This window comes from Hyperolius riggenbachi, chromosome 3 (assembly GCF_040937935.1).
Source record: "Hyperolius riggenbachi isolate aHypRig1 chromosome 3, aHypRig1.pri, whole genome shotgun sequence".
NCBI classification, from domain to species: Eukaryota; Metazoa; Chordata; class Amphibia; order Anura; family Hyperoliidae; genus Hyperolius; species Hyperolius riggenbachi.
Window position 1 is genome coordinate 72,077,260 of NC_090648.1, and position 15,158 is coordinate 72,092,417.

At 46.3% G+C, this 15,158-nt stretch overlaps 21 non-coding genes across 21 annotated transcripts; all 21 read right to left on the reverse strand.

Annotated features, from left to right (window-relative positions):
• Positions 1 to 181: 181 nt before the first annotated feature.
• TRNAK-UUU (transfer RNA lysine (anticodon UUU)) lies at positions 182 to 254 on the reverse strand. The gene has a single exon. It is a non-coding gene; the product is annotated as a tRNA-Lys (tRNA).
• A 303-nt stretch (positions 255 to 557) lies between these two features.
• On the reverse strand, positions 558 to 630 carry TRNAK-UUU (transfer RNA lysine (anticodon UUU)). The gene has a single exon. It is a non-coding gene; the product is annotated as a tRNA-Lys (tRNA).
• A 672-nt stretch (positions 631 to 1,302) lies between these two features.
• Positions 1,303 to 1,443, reverse strand: LOC137564766 (U4 spliceosomal RNA). The gene has a single exon (XR_011030840.1). It is a non-coding gene; the product is annotated as a U4 spliceosomal RNA (small nuclear RNA).
• A 993-nt stretch (positions 1,444 to 2,436) lies between these two features.
• On the reverse strand, positions 2,437 to 2,509 carry TRNAK-UUU (transfer RNA lysine (anticodon UUU)). The gene has a single exon. It is a non-coding gene; the product is annotated as a tRNA-Lys (tRNA).
• A 293-nt stretch (positions 2,510 to 2,802) lies between these two features.
• TRNAK-UUU (transfer RNA lysine (anticodon UUU)) lies at positions 2,803 to 2,875 on the reverse strand. Its single transcript has one exon. It is a non-coding gene; the product is annotated as a tRNA-Lys (tRNA).
• Positions 2,876 to 3,547: 672 nt separating this feature from the next.
• On the reverse strand, positions 3,548 to 3,688 carry LOC137564816 (U4 spliceosomal RNA). Its single transcript, XR_011030886.1, has one exon. It is a non-coding gene; the product is annotated as a U4 spliceosomal RNA (small nuclear RNA).
• Positions 3,689 to 4,692: 1,004 nt separating this feature from the next.
• TRNAK-UUU (transfer RNA lysine (anticodon UUU)) lies at positions 4,693 to 4,765 on the reverse strand. Its single transcript has one exon. It is a non-coding gene; the product is annotated as a tRNA-Lys (tRNA).
• A 303-nt stretch (positions 4,766 to 5,068) lies between these two features.
• Positions 5,069 to 5,141, reverse strand: TRNAK-UUU (transfer RNA lysine (anticodon UUU)). The gene has a single exon. It is a non-coding gene; the product is annotated as a tRNA-Lys (tRNA).
• A 672-nt stretch (positions 5,142 to 5,813) lies between these two features.
• Positions 5,814 to 5,954, reverse strand: LOC137564713 (U4 spliceosomal RNA). The gene has a single exon (XR_011030794.1). It is a non-coding gene; the product is annotated as a U4 spliceosomal RNA (small nuclear RNA).
• A 993-nt stretch (positions 5,955 to 6,947) lies between these two features.
• Positions 6,948 to 7,020, reverse strand: TRNAK-UUU (transfer RNA lysine (anticodon UUU)). The gene has a single exon. It is a non-coding gene; the product is annotated as a tRNA-Lys (tRNA).
• A 303-nt stretch (positions 7,021 to 7,323) lies between these two features.
• On the reverse strand, positions 7,324 to 7,396 carry TRNAK-UUU (transfer RNA lysine (anticodon UUU)). The gene has a single exon. It is a non-coding gene; the product is annotated as a tRNA-Lys (tRNA).
• A 672-nt stretch (positions 7,397 to 8,068) lies between these two features.
• Positions 8,069 to 8,209, reverse strand: LOC137564767 (U4 spliceosomal RNA). Its single transcript, XR_011030841.1, has one exon. It is a non-coding gene; the product is annotated as a U4 spliceosomal RNA (small nuclear RNA).
• A 993-nt stretch (positions 8,210 to 9,202) lies between these two features.
• TRNAK-UUU (transfer RNA lysine (anticodon UUU)) lies at positions 9,203 to 9,275 on the reverse strand. Its single transcript has one exon. It is a non-coding gene; the product is annotated as a tRNA-Lys (tRNA).
• Positions 9,276 to 9,578: 303 nt separating this feature from the next.
• Positions 9,579 to 9,651, reverse strand: TRNAK-UUU (transfer RNA lysine (anticodon UUU)). The gene has a single exon. It is a non-coding gene; the product is annotated as a tRNA-Lys (tRNA).
• Positions 9,652 to 10,323: 672 nt separating this feature from the next.
• On the reverse strand, positions 10,324 to 10,464 carry LOC137564584 (U4 spliceosomal RNA). Its single transcript, XR_011030681.1, has one exon. It is a non-coding gene; the product is annotated as a U4 spliceosomal RNA (small nuclear RNA).
• Positions 10,465 to 11,457: 993 nt separating this feature from the next.
• Positions 11,458 to 11,530, reverse strand: TRNAK-UUU (transfer RNA lysine (anticodon UUU)). The gene has a single exon. It is a non-coding gene; the product is annotated as a tRNA-Lys (tRNA).
• A 303-nt stretch (positions 11,531 to 11,833) lies between these two features.
• Positions 11,834 to 11,906, reverse strand: TRNAK-UUU (transfer RNA lysine (anticodon UUU)). The gene has a single exon. It is a non-coding gene; the product is annotated as a tRNA-Lys (tRNA).
• A 672-nt stretch (positions 11,907 to 12,578) lies between these two features.
• Positions 12,579 to 12,719, reverse strand: LOC137564768 (U4 spliceosomal RNA). Its single transcript, XR_011030842.1, has one exon. It is a non-coding gene; the product is annotated as a U4 spliceosomal RNA (small nuclear RNA).
• Positions 12,720 to 13,712: 993 nt separating this feature from the next.
• Positions 13,713 to 13,785, reverse strand: TRNAK-UUU (transfer RNA lysine (anticodon UUU)). The gene has a single exon. It is a non-coding gene; the product is annotated as a tRNA-Lys (tRNA).
• Positions 13,786 to 14,088: 303 nt separating this feature from the next.
• Positions 14,089 to 14,161, reverse strand: TRNAK-UUU (transfer RNA lysine (anticodon UUU)). Its single transcript has one exon. It is a non-coding gene; the product is annotated as a tRNA-Lys (tRNA).
• A 672-nt stretch (positions 14,162 to 14,833) lies between these two features.
• Positions 14,834 to 14,974, reverse strand: LOC137564769 (U4 spliceosomal RNA). Its single transcript, XR_011030843.1, has one exon. It is a non-coding gene; the product is annotated as a U4 spliceosomal RNA (small nuclear RNA).
• Positions 14,975 to 15,158: the final 184 nt, after the last annotated feature.

Here is a 15,158-nt window from a genome sequence, read left to right on the forward strand (position 1 = left end):
AAAGTTGAAGAGAAATAGTTTCAAGACGCAGGGAGGCTGTGAGAGTTCGGGGGATGCACAGAAAGCGGCTGATGTTTCGGTTATGGCTTACTGCAAGCAAAGCACGCAAGAGGCAGCAGTTGCAGAGGGAACTCAGGTAGCGGAAGTGATGGCCAATGAGCATGGGGTAAAGGAAAGGCATCGCCTGAACAGGGACTTGAACCCTGGACCCTCAGATTAAAAGTCTGATGCTCTACCGACTGAGCTATCCAGGCCCTGGAAGGTGGGCTTCACCAGCAGCTCAAAAGTCAGTTATTCCAAGCAGGATGGACGGAAGGTCTAGTACATGCCCTGAGCTGGCTATAGCCTGCGACCTCTACATTTTCTAGGTCAGATCTCTGAAAGAATAAAACTGTACTTGATTTGGAAGGTGGCATTAGAAAGGTAGCCACCAATCAGCGAAGGCATGGAAAGCGGCCGACATCGGTGTTTTGGCCTGGTGCAAGCGGAGCACGCAAGAGGCTGCAGTTGAGGAAGATAGGGAGAGGACACGAAGCATAACGAAAGGCAGAGAGCATCGCCTGAACAGGGACTTGAACCCTGGACCCTCAGATTAAAAGTCTGATGCTCTACCGACTGAGCTATCCAGGCTCTGAAAAGGTGCGATCACCAGCAGCTCAAAGTTTAGCTACAGTATTTCCAGGCTGGGCGCAAGTTAAGGTCTAGTGCAAGTCATGAGCAGTCTATAGCACCTAGATAGCCGGGAAACAGCAGAATGCGCTGTTGTTTCCTTCAACCATCAGGTTCTTCACCTTGGCTGATTGTTGACACTTTTAAAACAATGGTACACCAGCCAGAAGAAGCTATAGGCCGGCGAAACCTAAATGTCAGCGGTGCTCTGTTTCTGAGCACCCCAACAACGCTTGCAGAAAGAGCTAGCGAGAGGCCACGGGATCGTATCTAGCGCAAATAAATGGAGCTTGTGACCTCCAAATTTTTCAGGCCAGACCTCTGAGAAACAACACTGTTCTCTCTCTTAGGAATGTGGCATTAGAAAAGTAGCAACCTGCAGATGAAAAGTGGACTTTTGTCATTTTAGTCATCCTGCTGGTGTTTATAAATTTGCCAGAGAGTAAGACACTGGACCTCACCCTCATGAAAGAACGCTGACAAGTGAGCATTTTGTGGCCAAGACTGATTTGGAGATAAGCGGTGCTACGAAATGTTGTTATTGTGCCAGCCACGGTACTACCACACGAGCACTGCTCAGTCATCATGCACCTTGAAGATAATCCTTTCTCTGTTGGTAAACACCTTAGTCAGTCTCCGAAGAGACTGTCAAAAATTGCCGATGCTGACTATATTTCAAGTCATCATGGCAGGGTATTGGGAAAAGTTTTCAATTAGCAATAATCACGCCTCAGTTGAACCTCATTGGCTATGATACTGCCACTGCGCAAAGTTAGCCAAGCTAATGCCAGCAAATATCCCCTCTTTCTTGGATAAAGGAATCACCTTAAGGAGAGACAAACGCAGTTTACAGTGTTCCGCTGAGGATCATGGGATGCCATATGCTAATTAGACAGCCACTAAACAAGCATTGTTAATAAGCGGCTAAAGAGTCTTAGCATTTGAAAAGGCGGCAAAGAGGGCAAAACAAAGCCTGCCAGGGATGCCAGCATAGTGTTTTGTGGAGCAGGCTGCCAAGTGGGCCAGTCCCGCACTTGTAAAATACATGAAAAATACAATTTGAAAAATGGAGTAATGAGTCTACGTCACTGCCATGTGTGCTGATAATTGGGCCTGTGATTATTGTGCCTGGAAGTACTGGTAAGCTGCGCTGGCTAGAGGTGCTTGGGAGTTGGCCAAAGTCTTGGTGGTTGCAGGTTACTGGAGGAGAGAGATGGTACGTGAGCTGTTAATTTTCTGATGCTCATGGTAAGCATGAAGCTCCTTCCATTGCTGCTTTGAGGGTAGATGTGCAGGCTGGAGAAGGGATCCGGCGAATTACTCTAATGCTGGGAATACACGACGACATTTTTCAGTCGATTACTATCCGATCTTATTTCCGATCGACTTTCCGATTCTTATCTTTTCTGATCAATTTCCATTCATTTCTATGAGAAAAAGGATCGATAATAAGATCGGACATGTTGGAAATTATCTATGGAACCATCTATCTGCTGAAAAAACGTATGGTGTATTCCCAGCATAATGTTGACGGTTTGATGCCTCTTTTATGCATGGAATAATCCATGTTTAATATCACAGCAGAAAAAGTTGAAGAGAAATAGATTCAAGACGCAGGGAGGCTGTGAGAGTTCGGGGGATGCACAGAAAGCAGCTGATGTTTCGGTTATGGCTTACTGCAAGCAAAGCACGCAAGAGGCAGCAGTTGCAGAGGGAACTCAGGTAGCGGAAGTGATGGCCAATGAGCATGGGGTAAAGGAAAGGCATCGCCTGAACAGGGACTTGAACCCTGGACCCTCAGATTAAAAGTCTGATGCTCTACCGACTGAGCTATCCAGGCCCTGGAAGGTGGGCTTCACCAGCAGCTCAAAAGTCAGTTATTCCAAGCAGGATGGACGGAAGGTCTAGTACATGCCCTGAGCTGGCTATAGCCTGCGACCTCTACATTTTCTAGATCAGATCTCTGAAAGAATAAAACTGTACTTGATTTGGAAGGTGGCATTAGAAAGGTAGCCACCAATCAGCGAAGGCATGGAAAGCGGCCGACATCGGTGTTTTGGCCTGGTGCAAGCGGAGCACGCAAGAGGCTGCAGTTGAGGAAGATAGGGAGAGGACACGAAGCACAGAGAGCATCGCCTGAACAGGGACTTGAACCCTGGACCCTCAGATTAAAAGTCTGATGCTCTACCGACTGAGCTATCCAGGCTCTGAAAAGGTGCGATCACCAGCAGCTCAAAGTTTAGCTACAGTATTGCAAGGCTGGGCGCAAGTTAAGGTCTAGTGCAAGTCATGAGCAGTCTATAGCACCTAGATAGCCGGGAAACAGCAGAATGCGCTGTTGTTTCCTTCAACCATCAGGTTCTTCACCTTGGCTGATTGTTGACACTTTTAAAACAATGGTACACCAGCCAGAAGAAGCTATAGGCCGGCGAAACCTAAATGTCAGCGGTGCTCTGTTTCTGAGCACCCCAACAACGCTTGCAGAAAGAGCTAGCGAGAGGCCACGGGATCGTATCTAGCGCAAATAAATGGAGCTTGTGACCTCCAAATTTTTCAGGCCAGACCTCTGAGAAACAACACTGTTCTCTCTCTTAGGAATGTGGCATTAGAAAAGTAGCAACCTGCAGATGAAAAGTGGACTTTTGTCATTTTAGTCATCCTGCTGGTGTTTATAAATTTGCCAGAGAGTAAGACACTGGACCTCACCCTCATGAAAGAACGCTGACAAGTGAGCATTTTGTTGCCAAGACTGATTTGGAGATAAGAGGTGCTACGAAATGTTGTTATTGTGCCAGCCACGGTACCACCACACGAGCACTGCTCAGTCATCATGCACCTTGAAGATAATCCTTTCTCTGTTGGTAAACACCTTAGTCAGTTTCCGAAGAGACTGTCAAAACTTGCCGATGCTGACTATATTTCAAGTCATCATGGCGGGGTATTGGGAAAAGTTTTCAATTAGCAATAATCACGCCTCGGTTGAACCTCATTGGCTATGATACTGCCACTGCGCAAAGTTAGCCAAGCTAATGCCAGCAAATATCCCCTCTTTCTTGGATAAAGGAATCACCTTAAGGAGAGACAAACGCAGTTTACAGTGTTCCGCTGAGGATCATGGGATGCCATATGCTAATTAGACAGCCACTAAACAAGCATTGTTAATAAGCGGCTAAAGAGTCTTAGCATTTGAAAAGGCGGCAAAGAGGGCAAAACAAAGCCTGCCAGGGATGCCAGCATAGTGTTTTGTGGAGAAGGGTGCCAATTGGGCCAGTCCCGCACTTGTAAAATACATGAAAAATACAATTTGAAAAATGGAGTAATGAGTCTACGTCACTGCCATGTGTGCTGATAATTGGGCCTGTGATTATTGTGCCTGGAAGTACTGGTAAGCTGCGCTGGCTAGAGGTGCTTGGGAGTTGGCCAAAGTCTTGGTGGTTGCAGGTTACTGGAGGAGAGAGATGGTATGTGAGCTGTTAATTTTCTGATGCTCATGGTAAACATGAAGCTCCTTCCATTGCTGCTTTGAGGGTAGATGTGCAGGCTGGAGAAGGGATCCGGCGAATTACTCTAATGCTGGGAATACACGACGACATTTTTCAGTCGATTACTATCCGATCTTATTTCCGATCGACTTTCCGATTCTTATCTTTTCTGATCAATTTCCATTCATTTCTATGAGAAATCGATGAGAAAAAGGATCGATAATAAGATCGGACATGTTGGAAATTATCTATGGAACCATCTATCTGCTGAAAAAACTTATGGTGTATTCCCAGCATAATGTTGACGGTTTGATGCCTCTTTTATGCATGGAATAATCCATGTTTAATATCACAGCAGAAAAAGTTGAAGAGAAATAGATTCAAGACGCAGGGAGGCTGTGAGAGTTCGGGGGATGCACAGAAAGCGGCCGATGTTTCGGTTATGGCTTACTGCAAGCAAAGCACGCAAGAGGCAGCAGTTGCAGAGGGAACTCAGGTAGCGGAAGTGATGGCCAATGAGCATGGGGTAAAGGAAAGGCATCGCCTGAACAGGGACTTGAACCCTGGACCCTCAGATTAAAAGTCTGATGCTCTACCGACTGAGCTATCCAGGCCCTGAAAGGTGAGCTTCACCAGCAGCTCAAAAGTCAGTTATTCCAAGCAGGATGGACGGAAGGTCTAGTACATGCCCTGAGCTGGCTATAGCCTGTGACCTCTACATTTTCTAGGTCAGATCTCTGAAAGAATAAAACTGTACTTGATTTGGAAGGTGGAATTAGAAAGGTAGCCACCAATCAGCGAAGGCATGGAAAGCGGCCGACATCGGTGTTTTGGCCTGGTGCAAGCGGAGCACGCAAGAGGCTGCAGTTGAGGAAGATAGGGAGAGGACACGAAGCATAACAAAAGGCAGAGAGCATCGCCTGAACAGGGACTTGAACCCTGGACCCTCAGATTAAAAGTCTGATGCTCTACCGACTGAGCTATCCAGGCTCTGAAAAGGTGTGATCACCAGCAGCTCAAAGTTTAGCTACAGTATTTCCAGGCTGGGCGCAAGTTAAGGTCTAGTGCAAGTCATGAGCAGTCTATAGCACCTAGATAGCCGGGAAACAGCAGAATGCGCTGTTGTTTCCTTCAACCATCAGGTTCTTCACCTTGGATGATTGTTGACACTTTTAAAACAATGGTACACCAGCCAGAAGAAGCTATAGGCCGGCGAAACCTAAATGTCAGCGGTGCTCTGTTTCTGAGCACCCCAACAACGCTTGCAGAAAGAGCTAGCGAGAGGCCACGGGATCGTATCTAGCGCAAATAAATGGAGCTTGTGACCTCCAAATTTTTCAGGCCAGACCTCTGAGAAACAACACTGTTCTCTCTCTTAGGAATGTGGCATTAGAAAAGTAGCAACCTGCAGATGAAAAGTGGACTTTTGTCATTTTAGTCATCCTGCTGGTGTTTATAAATTTGCCAGAGAGTAAGACACTGGACCTCACCCTCATGAAAGAACGCTGACAAGTGAGCATTTTGTGGCCAAGACTGATTTGGAGATAAGAGGTGCTACGAAATGTTGTTATTGTGCCAGCCACGGTTCTACCACACGAGCACTGCTCAGTCATCATGCACCTTGAAGATAATCCTTTCTCTGTTGGTAAACACCTTAGTCAGTCTCCGAAGAGACTGTCAAAAATTGCCGATGCTGACTATATTTCAAGTCATCATGGCGGGGTATTGGGAAAAGCTTTCAATTAGCAATAATCACGCCTCGGTTGAACCTCATTGGCTATGATACTGCCACTGCGCAAAGTTAGCCAAGCTAATGCCAGCAAATATCCCCTCTTTCTTGGATAAAGGAATCACCTTAAGGAGAGACAAACGCAGTTTACAGTGTTCCGCTGAGGATCATGGGATGCCATATGCTAATTAGACAGCCACTAAACAAGCATTGTTAATAAGCGGCTAAAGAGTCTTAGCATTTGAAAAGGCGGCAAAGAGGGCAAAACAAAGCCTGCCAGGGATGCCAGCATAGTGTTTTGTGGAGCAGGCTGCCAAGTGGGCCAGTCCCGCACTTGTAAAATACATGAAAAATACAATTTGAAAAATGGAGTAATGAGTCTACGTCACTGCCATGTGTGCTGATAATTGGGCCTGTGATTATTGTGCCTGGAAGTACTGGTAAGCTGCGCTGGCTAGAGGTGCTTGGGAGTTGGCCAAAGTCTTGGTGGTTGCAGGTTACTGGAGGAGAGAGATGGTACGTGAGCTGTTAATTTTCTGATGCTCATGGTAAGCATGAAGCTCCTTCCATTGCTGCTTTGAGGGTAGATGTGCAGGCTGGAGAAGGGATCCGGCGAATTACTCTAATGCTGGGAATACACGACGACATTTTTCAGTCGATTACTATCCGATCTTATTTCCGATCGACTTTCCGATTCTTATCTTTTCTGATCAATTTCCATTCATTTCTATGAGAAAAAGGATCGATAATAAGATCGGACATGTTGGAAATTATCTATGGAACCATCTATCTGCTGAAAAAACGTATGGTGTATTCCCAGCATAATGTTGACGGTTTGATGCCTCTTTTATGCATGGAATAATCCATGTTTAATATCACAGCAGAAAAAGTTGAAGAGAAATAGTTTCAAGACGCAGGGAGGCTGTGAGAGTTCGGGGGATGCACAGAAAGCAGCTGATGTTTCGGTTATGGCTTACTGCAAGCAAAGCACGCAAGAGGCAGCAGTTGCAGAGGGAAATCAGGTAGCGGAAGTGATGGCCAATGAGCATGGGGTAAAGGAAAGGCATCGCCTGAACAGGGACTTGAACCCTGGACCCTCAGATTAAAAGTCTGATGCTCTACCGACTGAGCTATCCAGGCCCTGGAAGGTGAGCTTCACCAGCAGCTCAAAAGTCAGTTATTCCAAGCAGGATGGACGGAAGGTCTAGTACATGCCCTGAGCTGGCTATAGCCTGCGACCTCTACATTTTCTAGGTCAGATCTCTGAAAGAATAAAACTGTACTTGATTTGGAAGGTGGCATTAGAAAGGTAGCCACCAATCAGCGAAGGCATGGAAAGCGGCCGACATCGGTGTTTTGGCCTGGTGCAAGCGGAGCACGCAAGAGGCTGCAGTTGAGGAAGATAGGGAGAGGACACGCAGCATAACGAAAGGCAGAGAGCATCGCCTGAACAGGGACTTGAACCCTGGACCCTCAGATTAAAAGTCTGATGCTCTACCGACTGAGCTATCCAGGCTCTGAAAAGGTGCGATCACCAGCAGCTCAAAGTTTAGCTACAGTATTTCCAGGCTGGGCGCAAGTTAAGGTCTAGTGCAAGTCATGAGCAGTCTATAGCACCTAGATAGCCGGGAAACAGCAGAATGCGCTGTTGTTTCCTTCAACCATCAGGTTCTTCACCTTGGCTGATTGTTGACACTTTTAAAACAATGGTACACCAGCCAGAAGAAGCTATAGGCCGGCGAAACCTAAATGTCAGCGGTGCTCTGTTTCTGAGCACCCCAACAACGCTTGCAGAAAGAGCTAGCGAGAGGCCACGGGATCGTATCTAGCGCAAATAAATGGAGCTTGTGACCTCCAAATTTTTCAGGCCAGACCTCTGAGAAACAACACTGTTCTCTCTCTTAGGAATGTGGCATTAGAAAAGTAGCAACCTGCAGATGAAAAGTGGACTTTTGTCATTTTAGTCATCCTGCTGGTGTTTATAAATTTGCCAGAGAGTAAGACACTGGACCTCACCCTCATGAAAGAACGCTGACAAGTGAGCATTTTGTGGCCAAGACTGATTTGGAGATAAGCGGTGCTACGAAATGTTGTTATTGTGCCAGCCACGGTACTACCACACGAGCACTGCTCAGTCATCATGCACCTTGAAGATAATCCTTTCTCTGTTGGTAAACACCTTAGTCAGTCTCCGAAGAGACTGTCAAAAATTGCCGATGCTGACTATATTTCAAGTCATCATGGCAGGGTATTGGGAAAAGTTTTCAATTAGCAATAATCACGCCTCAGTTGAACCTCATTGGCTATGATACTGCCACTGCGCAAAGTTAGCCAAGCTAATGCCAGCAAATATCCCCTCTTTCTTGGATAAAGGAATCACCTTAAGGAGAGACAAACGCAGTTTACAGTGTTCCGCTGAGGATCATGGGATGCCATATGCTAATTAGACAGCCACTAAACAAGCATTGTTAATAAGCGGCTAAAGAGTCTTAGCATTTGAAAAGGCGGCAAAGAGGGCAAAACAAAGCCTGCCAGGGATGCCAGCATAGTGTTTTGTGGAGCAGGCTGCCAAGTGGGCCAGTCCCGCACTTGTAAAATACATGAAAAATACAATTTGAAAAATGGAGTAATGAGTCTACGTCACTGCCATGTGTGCTGATAATTGGGCCTGTGATTATTGTGCCTGGAAGTACTGGTAAGCTGCGCTGGCTAGAGGTGCTTGGGAGTTGGCCAAAGTCTTGGTGGTTGCAGGTTACTGGAGGAGAGAGATGGTACGTGAGCTGTTAATTTTCTGATGCTCATGGTAAGCATGAAGCTCCTTCCATTGCTGCTTTGAGGGTAGATGTGCAGGCTGGAGAAGGGATCCGGCGAATTACTCTAATGCTGGGAATACACGACGACATTTTTCAGTCGATTACTATCCGATCTTATTTCCGATCGACTTTCCGATTCTTATCTTTTCTGATCAATTTCCATTCATTTCTATGAGAAAAAGGATCGATAATAAGATCGGACATGTTGGAAATTATCTATGGAACCATCTATCTGCTGAAAAAACGTATGGTGTATTCCCAGCATAATGTTGACGGTTTGATGCCTCTTTTATGCATGGAATAATCCATGTTTAATATCACAGCAGAAAAAGTTGAAGAGAAATAGTTTCAAGACGCAGGGAGGCTGTGAGAGTTCGGGGGATGCACAGAAAGCAGCTGATGTTTCGGTTATGGCTTACTGCAAGCAAAGCACGCAAGAGGCAGCAGTTGCAGAGGGAAATCAGGTAGCGGAAGTGATGGCCAATGAGCATGGGGTAAAGGAAAGGCATCGCCTGAACAGGGACTTGAACCCTGGACCCTCAGATTAAAAGTCTGATGCTCTACCGACTGAGCTATCCAGGCCCTGGAAGGTGAGCTTCACCAGCAGCTCAAAAGTCAGTTATTCCAAGCAGGATGGACGGAAGGTCTAGTACATGCCCTGAGCTGGCTATAGCCTGCGACCTCTACATTTTCTAGGTCAGATCTCTGAAAGAATAAAACTGTACTTGATTTGGAAGGTGGCATTAGAAAGGTAGCCACCAATCAGCGAAGGCATGGAAAGCGGCCGACATCGGTGTTTTGGCCTGGTGCAAGCGGAGCACGCAAGAGGCTGCAGTTGAGGAAGATAGGGAGAGGACACGCAGCATAACGAAAGGCAGAGAGCATCGCCTGAACAGGGACTTGAACCCTGGACCCTCAGATTAAAAGTCTGATGCTCTACCGACTGAGCTATCCAGGCTCTGAAAAGGTGCGATCACCAGCAGCTCAAAGTTTAGCTACAGTATTTCCAGGCTGGGCGCAAGTTAAGGTCTAGTGCAAGTCATGAGCAGTCTATAGCACCTAGATAGCCGGGAAACAGCAGAATGCGCTGTTGTTTCCTTCAACCATCAGGTTCTTCACCTTGGCTGATTGTTGACACTTTTAAAACAATGGTACACCAGCCAGAAGAAGCTATAGGCCGGCGAAACCTAAATGTCAGCGGTGCTCTGTTTCTGAGCACCCCAACAACGCTTGCAGAAAGAGCTAGCGAGAGGCCACGGGATCGTATCTAGCGCAAATAAATGGAGCTTGTGACCTCCAAATTTTTCAGGCCAGACCTCTGAGAAACAACACTGTTCTCTCTCTTAGGAATGTGGCATTAGAAAAGTAGCAACCTGCAGATGAAAAGTGGACTTTTGTCATTTTAGTCATCCTGCTGGTGTTTATAAATTTGCCAGAGAGTAAGACACTGGACCTCACCCTCATGAAAGAACGCTGACAAGTGAGCATTTTGTGGCCAAGACTGATTTGGAGATAAGAGGTGCTACGAAATGTTGTTATTGTGCCAGCCACGGTTCTACCACACGAGCACTGCTCAGTCATCATGCACCTTGAAGATAATCCTTTCTCTGTTGGTAAACACCTTAGTCAGTCTCCGAAGAGACTGTCAAAAATTGCCGATGCTGACTATATTTCAAGTCATCATGGCGGGGTATTGGGAAAAGTTTTCAATTAGCAATAATCACGCCTCGGTTGAACCTCATTGGCTATGATACTGCCACTGCGCAAAGTTAGCCAAGCTAATGCCAGCAAATATCCCCTCTTTCTTGGATAAAGGAATCACCTTAAGGAGAGACAAACGCAGTTTACAGTGTTCCGCTGAGGATCATGGGATGCCATATGCTAATTAGACAGCCACTAAACAAGCATTGTTAATAAGCGGCTAAAGAGTCTTAGCATTTGAAAAGGCGGCAAAGAGGGCAAAACAAAGCCTGCCAGGGATGCCAGCATAGTGTTTTGTGGAGCAGGCTGCCAAGTGGGCCAGTCCCGCACTTGTAAAATACATGAAAAATACAATTTGAAAAATGGAGTAATGAGTCTACGTCACTGCCATGTGTGCTGATAATTGGGCCTGTGATTATTGTGCCTGGAAGTACTGGTAAGCTGCGCTGGCTAGAGGTGCTTGGGAGTTGGCCAAAGTCTTGGTGGTTGCAGGTTACTGGAGGAGAGAGATGGTACGTGAGCTGTTAATTTTCTGATGCTCATGGTAAGCATGAAGCTCCTTCCATTGCTGCTTTGAGGGTAGATGTGCAGGCTGGAGAAGGGATCCGGCGAATTACTCTAATGCTGGGAATACACGACGACATTTTTCAGTCGATTACTATCCGATCTTATTTCCGATCGACTTTCCGATTCTTATCTTTTCTGATCAATTTCCATTCATTTCTATGAGAAAAAGGATCGATAATAAGATCGGACATGTTGGAAATTATCTATGGAACCATCTATCTGCTGAAAAAACGTATGGTGTATTCCCAGCATAATGTTGACGGTTTGATGCCTCTTTTATGCATGGAATAATCCATGTTTAATATCACAGCAGAAAAAGTTGAAGAGAAATAGTTTCAAGACGCAGGGAGGCTGTGAGAGTTCGGGGGATGCACAGAAAGCAGCTGATGTTTCGGTTATGGCTTACTGCAAGCAAAGCACGCAAGAGGCAGCAGTTGCAGAGGGAAATCAGGTAGCGGAAGTGATGGCCAATGAGCATGGGGTAAAGGAAAGGCATTGCCTGAACAGGGACTTGAACCCTGGACCCTCAGATTAAAAGTCTGATGCTCTACCGACTGAGCTATCCAGGCCCTGGAAGGTGAGCTTCACCAGCAGCTCAAAAGTCAGTTATTCCAAGCAGGATGGACGGAAGGTCTAGTACATGCCCTGAGCTGGCTATAGCCTGCGACCTCTACATTTTCTAGGTCAGATCTCTGAAAGAATAAAACTGTACTTGATTTGGAAGGTGGCATTAGAAAGGTAGCCACCAATCAGCGAAGGCATGGAAAGCGGCCGACATCGGTGTTTTGGCCTGGTGCAAGCGGAGCACGCAAGAGGCTGCAGTTGAGGAAGATAGGGAGAGGACACGCAGCATAACGAAAGGCAGAGAGCATCGCCTGAACAGGGACTTGAACCCTGGACCCTCAGATTAAAAGTCTGATGCTCTACCGACTGAGCTATCCAGGCTCTGAAAAGGTGCGATCACCAGCAGCTCAAAGTTTAGCTACAGTATTTCCAGGCTGGGCGCAAGTTAAGGTCTAGTGCAAGTCATGAGCAGTCTATAGCACCTAGATAGCCGGGAAACAGCAGAATGCGCTGTTGTTTCCTTCAACCATCAGGTTCTTCACCTTGGCTGATTGTTGACACTTTTAAAACAATGGTACACCAGCCAGAAGAAGCTATAGGCCGGCGAAACCTAAATGTCAGCGGTGCTCTGTTTCTGAGCACCCCAACAACGCTTGCAGAAAGAGCTAGCGAGAGGCCACGGGATCGTATCTAGCGCAAATAAATGGAGCTTGTGACCTCCAAATTTTTCAGGCCAGACCTCTGAGAAACAACACTGTTCTCTCTCTTAGGAATGTGGCATTAGAAAAGTAGCAACCTGCAGATGAAAAGTGGACTTTTGTCATTTTAGTCATCCTGCTGGTGTTTATAAATTTGCCAGAGAGTAAGACACTGGACCTCACCCTCATGAAAGAACGCTGACAAGTGAGCATTTTGTGGCCAAGACTGATTTGGAGATAAGCGGTGCTACGAAATGTTGTTATTGTGCCAGCCACGGTACTACCACACGAGCACTGCTCAGTCATCATGCACCTTGAAGATAATCCTTTCTCTGTTGGTAAACACCTTAGTCAGTCTCCGAAGAGACTGTCAAAAATTGCCGATGCTGACTATATTTCAAGTCATCATGGCAGGGTATTGGGAAAAGTTTTCAATTAGCAATAATCACGCCTCAGTTGAACCTCATTGGCTATGATACTGCCACTGCGCAAAGTTAGCCAAGCTAATGCCAGCAAATATCCCCTCTTTCTTGGATAAAGGAATCACCTTAAGGAGAGACAAACGCAGTTTACAGTGTTCCGCTGAGGATCATGGGATGCCATATGCTAATTAGACAGCCACTAAACAAGCATTGTTAATAAGCGGCTAAAGAGTCTTAGCATTTGAAAAGGCGGCAAAGAGGGCAAAACAAAGCCTGCCAGGGATGCCAGCATAGTGTTTTGTGGAGCAGGCTGCCAAGTGGGCCAGTCCCGCACTTGTAAAATACATGAAAAATACAATTTGAAAAATGGAGTAATGAGTCTACGTCACTGCCATGTGTGCTGATAATTGGGCCTGTGATTATTGTGCCTGGAAGTACTGGTAAGCTGCGCTGGCTAGAGGTGCTTGGGAGTTGGCCAAAGTCTTGGTGGTTGCAGGTTACTGGAGGAGAGAGATGGTACGTGAGCTGTTAATTTTCTGATGCTCATGGTAAGCATGAAGCTCCTTCCATTGCTGCTTTGAGGGTAGATGTGCAGGCTGGAGAAGGGATCCGGCGAATTACTCTAATGCTGGGAATACACGACGACATTTTTCAGTCGATTACTATCCGATCTTATTTCCGATCGACTTTCCGATTCTTATCTTTTCTGATCAATTTCCATTCATTTCTATGAGAAAAAGGATCGATAATAAGATCGGACATGTTGGAAATTATCTATGGAACCATCTATCTGCTGAAAAAACGTATGGTGTATTCCCAGCATAATGTTGACGGTTTGATGCCTCTTTTATGCATGGAATAATCCATGTTTAATATCACAGCAGAAAAAGTTGAAGAGAAATAGTTTCAAGACGCAGGGAGGCTGTGAGAGTTCGGGGGATGCACAGAAAGCAGCTGATGTTTCGGTTATGGCTTACTGCAAGCAAAGCACGCAAGAGGCAGCAGTTGCAGAGGGAAATCAGGTAGCGGAAGTGATGGCCAATGAGCATGGGGTAAAGGAAAGGCATCGCCTGAACAGGGACTTGAACCCTGGACCCTCAGATTAAAAGTCTGATGCTCTACCGACTGAGCTATCCAGGCCCTGGAAGGTGAGCTTCACCAGCAGCTCAAAAGTCAGTTATTCCAAGCAGGATGGACGGAAGGTCTAGTACATGCCCTGAGCTGGCTATAGCCTGCGACCTCTACATTTTCTAGGTCAGATCTCTGAAAGAATAAAACTGTACTTGATTTGGAAGGTGGCATTAGAAAGGTAGCCACCAATCAGCGAAGGCATGGAAAGCGGCCGACATCGGTGTTTTGGCCTGGTGCAAGCGGAGCACGCAAGAGGCTGCAGTTGAGGAAGATAGGGAGAGGACACGCAGCATAACGAAAGGCAGAGAGCATCGCCTGAACAGGGACTTGAACCCTGGACCCTCAGATTAAAAGTCTGATGCTCTACCGACTGAGCTATCCAGGCTCTGAAAAGGTGCGATCACCAGCAGCTCAAAGTTTAGCTACAGTATTTCCAGGCTGGGCGCAAGTTAAGGTCTAGTGCAAGTCATGAGCAGTCTATAGCACCTAGATAGCCGGGAAACAGCAGAATGCGCTGTTGTTTCCTTCAACCATCAGGTTCTTCACCTTGGCTGATTGTTGACACTTTTAAAACAATGGTACACCAGCCAGAAGAAGCTATAGGCCGGCGAAACCTAAATGTCAGCGGTGCTCTGTTTCTGAGCACCCCAACAACGCTTGCAGAAAGAGCTAGCGAGAGGCCACGGGATCGTATCTAGCGCAAATAAATGGAGCTTGTGACCTCCAAATTTTTCAGGCCAGACCTCTGAGAAACAACACTGTTCTCTCTCTTAGGAATGTGGCATTAGAAAAGTAGCAACCTGCAGATGAAAAGTGGACTTTTGTCATTTTAGTCATCCTGCTGGTGTTTATAAATTTGCCAGAGAGTAAGACACTGGACCTCACCCTCATGAAAGAACGCTGACAAGTGAGCATTTTGTGGCCAAGACTGATTTGGAGATAAGCGGTGCTACGAAATGTTGTTATTGTGCCAGCCACGGTACTACCACACGAGCACTGCTCAGTCATCATGCACCTTGAAGATAATCCTTTCTCTGTTGGTAAACACCTTAGTCAGTCTCCGAAGAGACTGTCAAAAATTGCCGATGCTGACTATATTTCAAGTCATCATGGCAGGGTATTGGGAAAAGTTTTCAATTAGCAATAATCACGCCTCAGTTGAACCTCATTGGCTATGATACTGCCACTGCGCAAAGTTAGCCAAGCTAATGCCAGCAAATATCCCCTCTTTCTTGGATAAAGGAATCACCTTAAGGAGAGACAAACGCAGTTTACAGTGTTCCGCTGAGGATCATGGGATGCCATATGCTAATTAGACAGCCACTAAACAAGCATTGTTAATAAGCGGCTAAAGAGTCTTAGCATTTGAAAAGGCGGCAAAG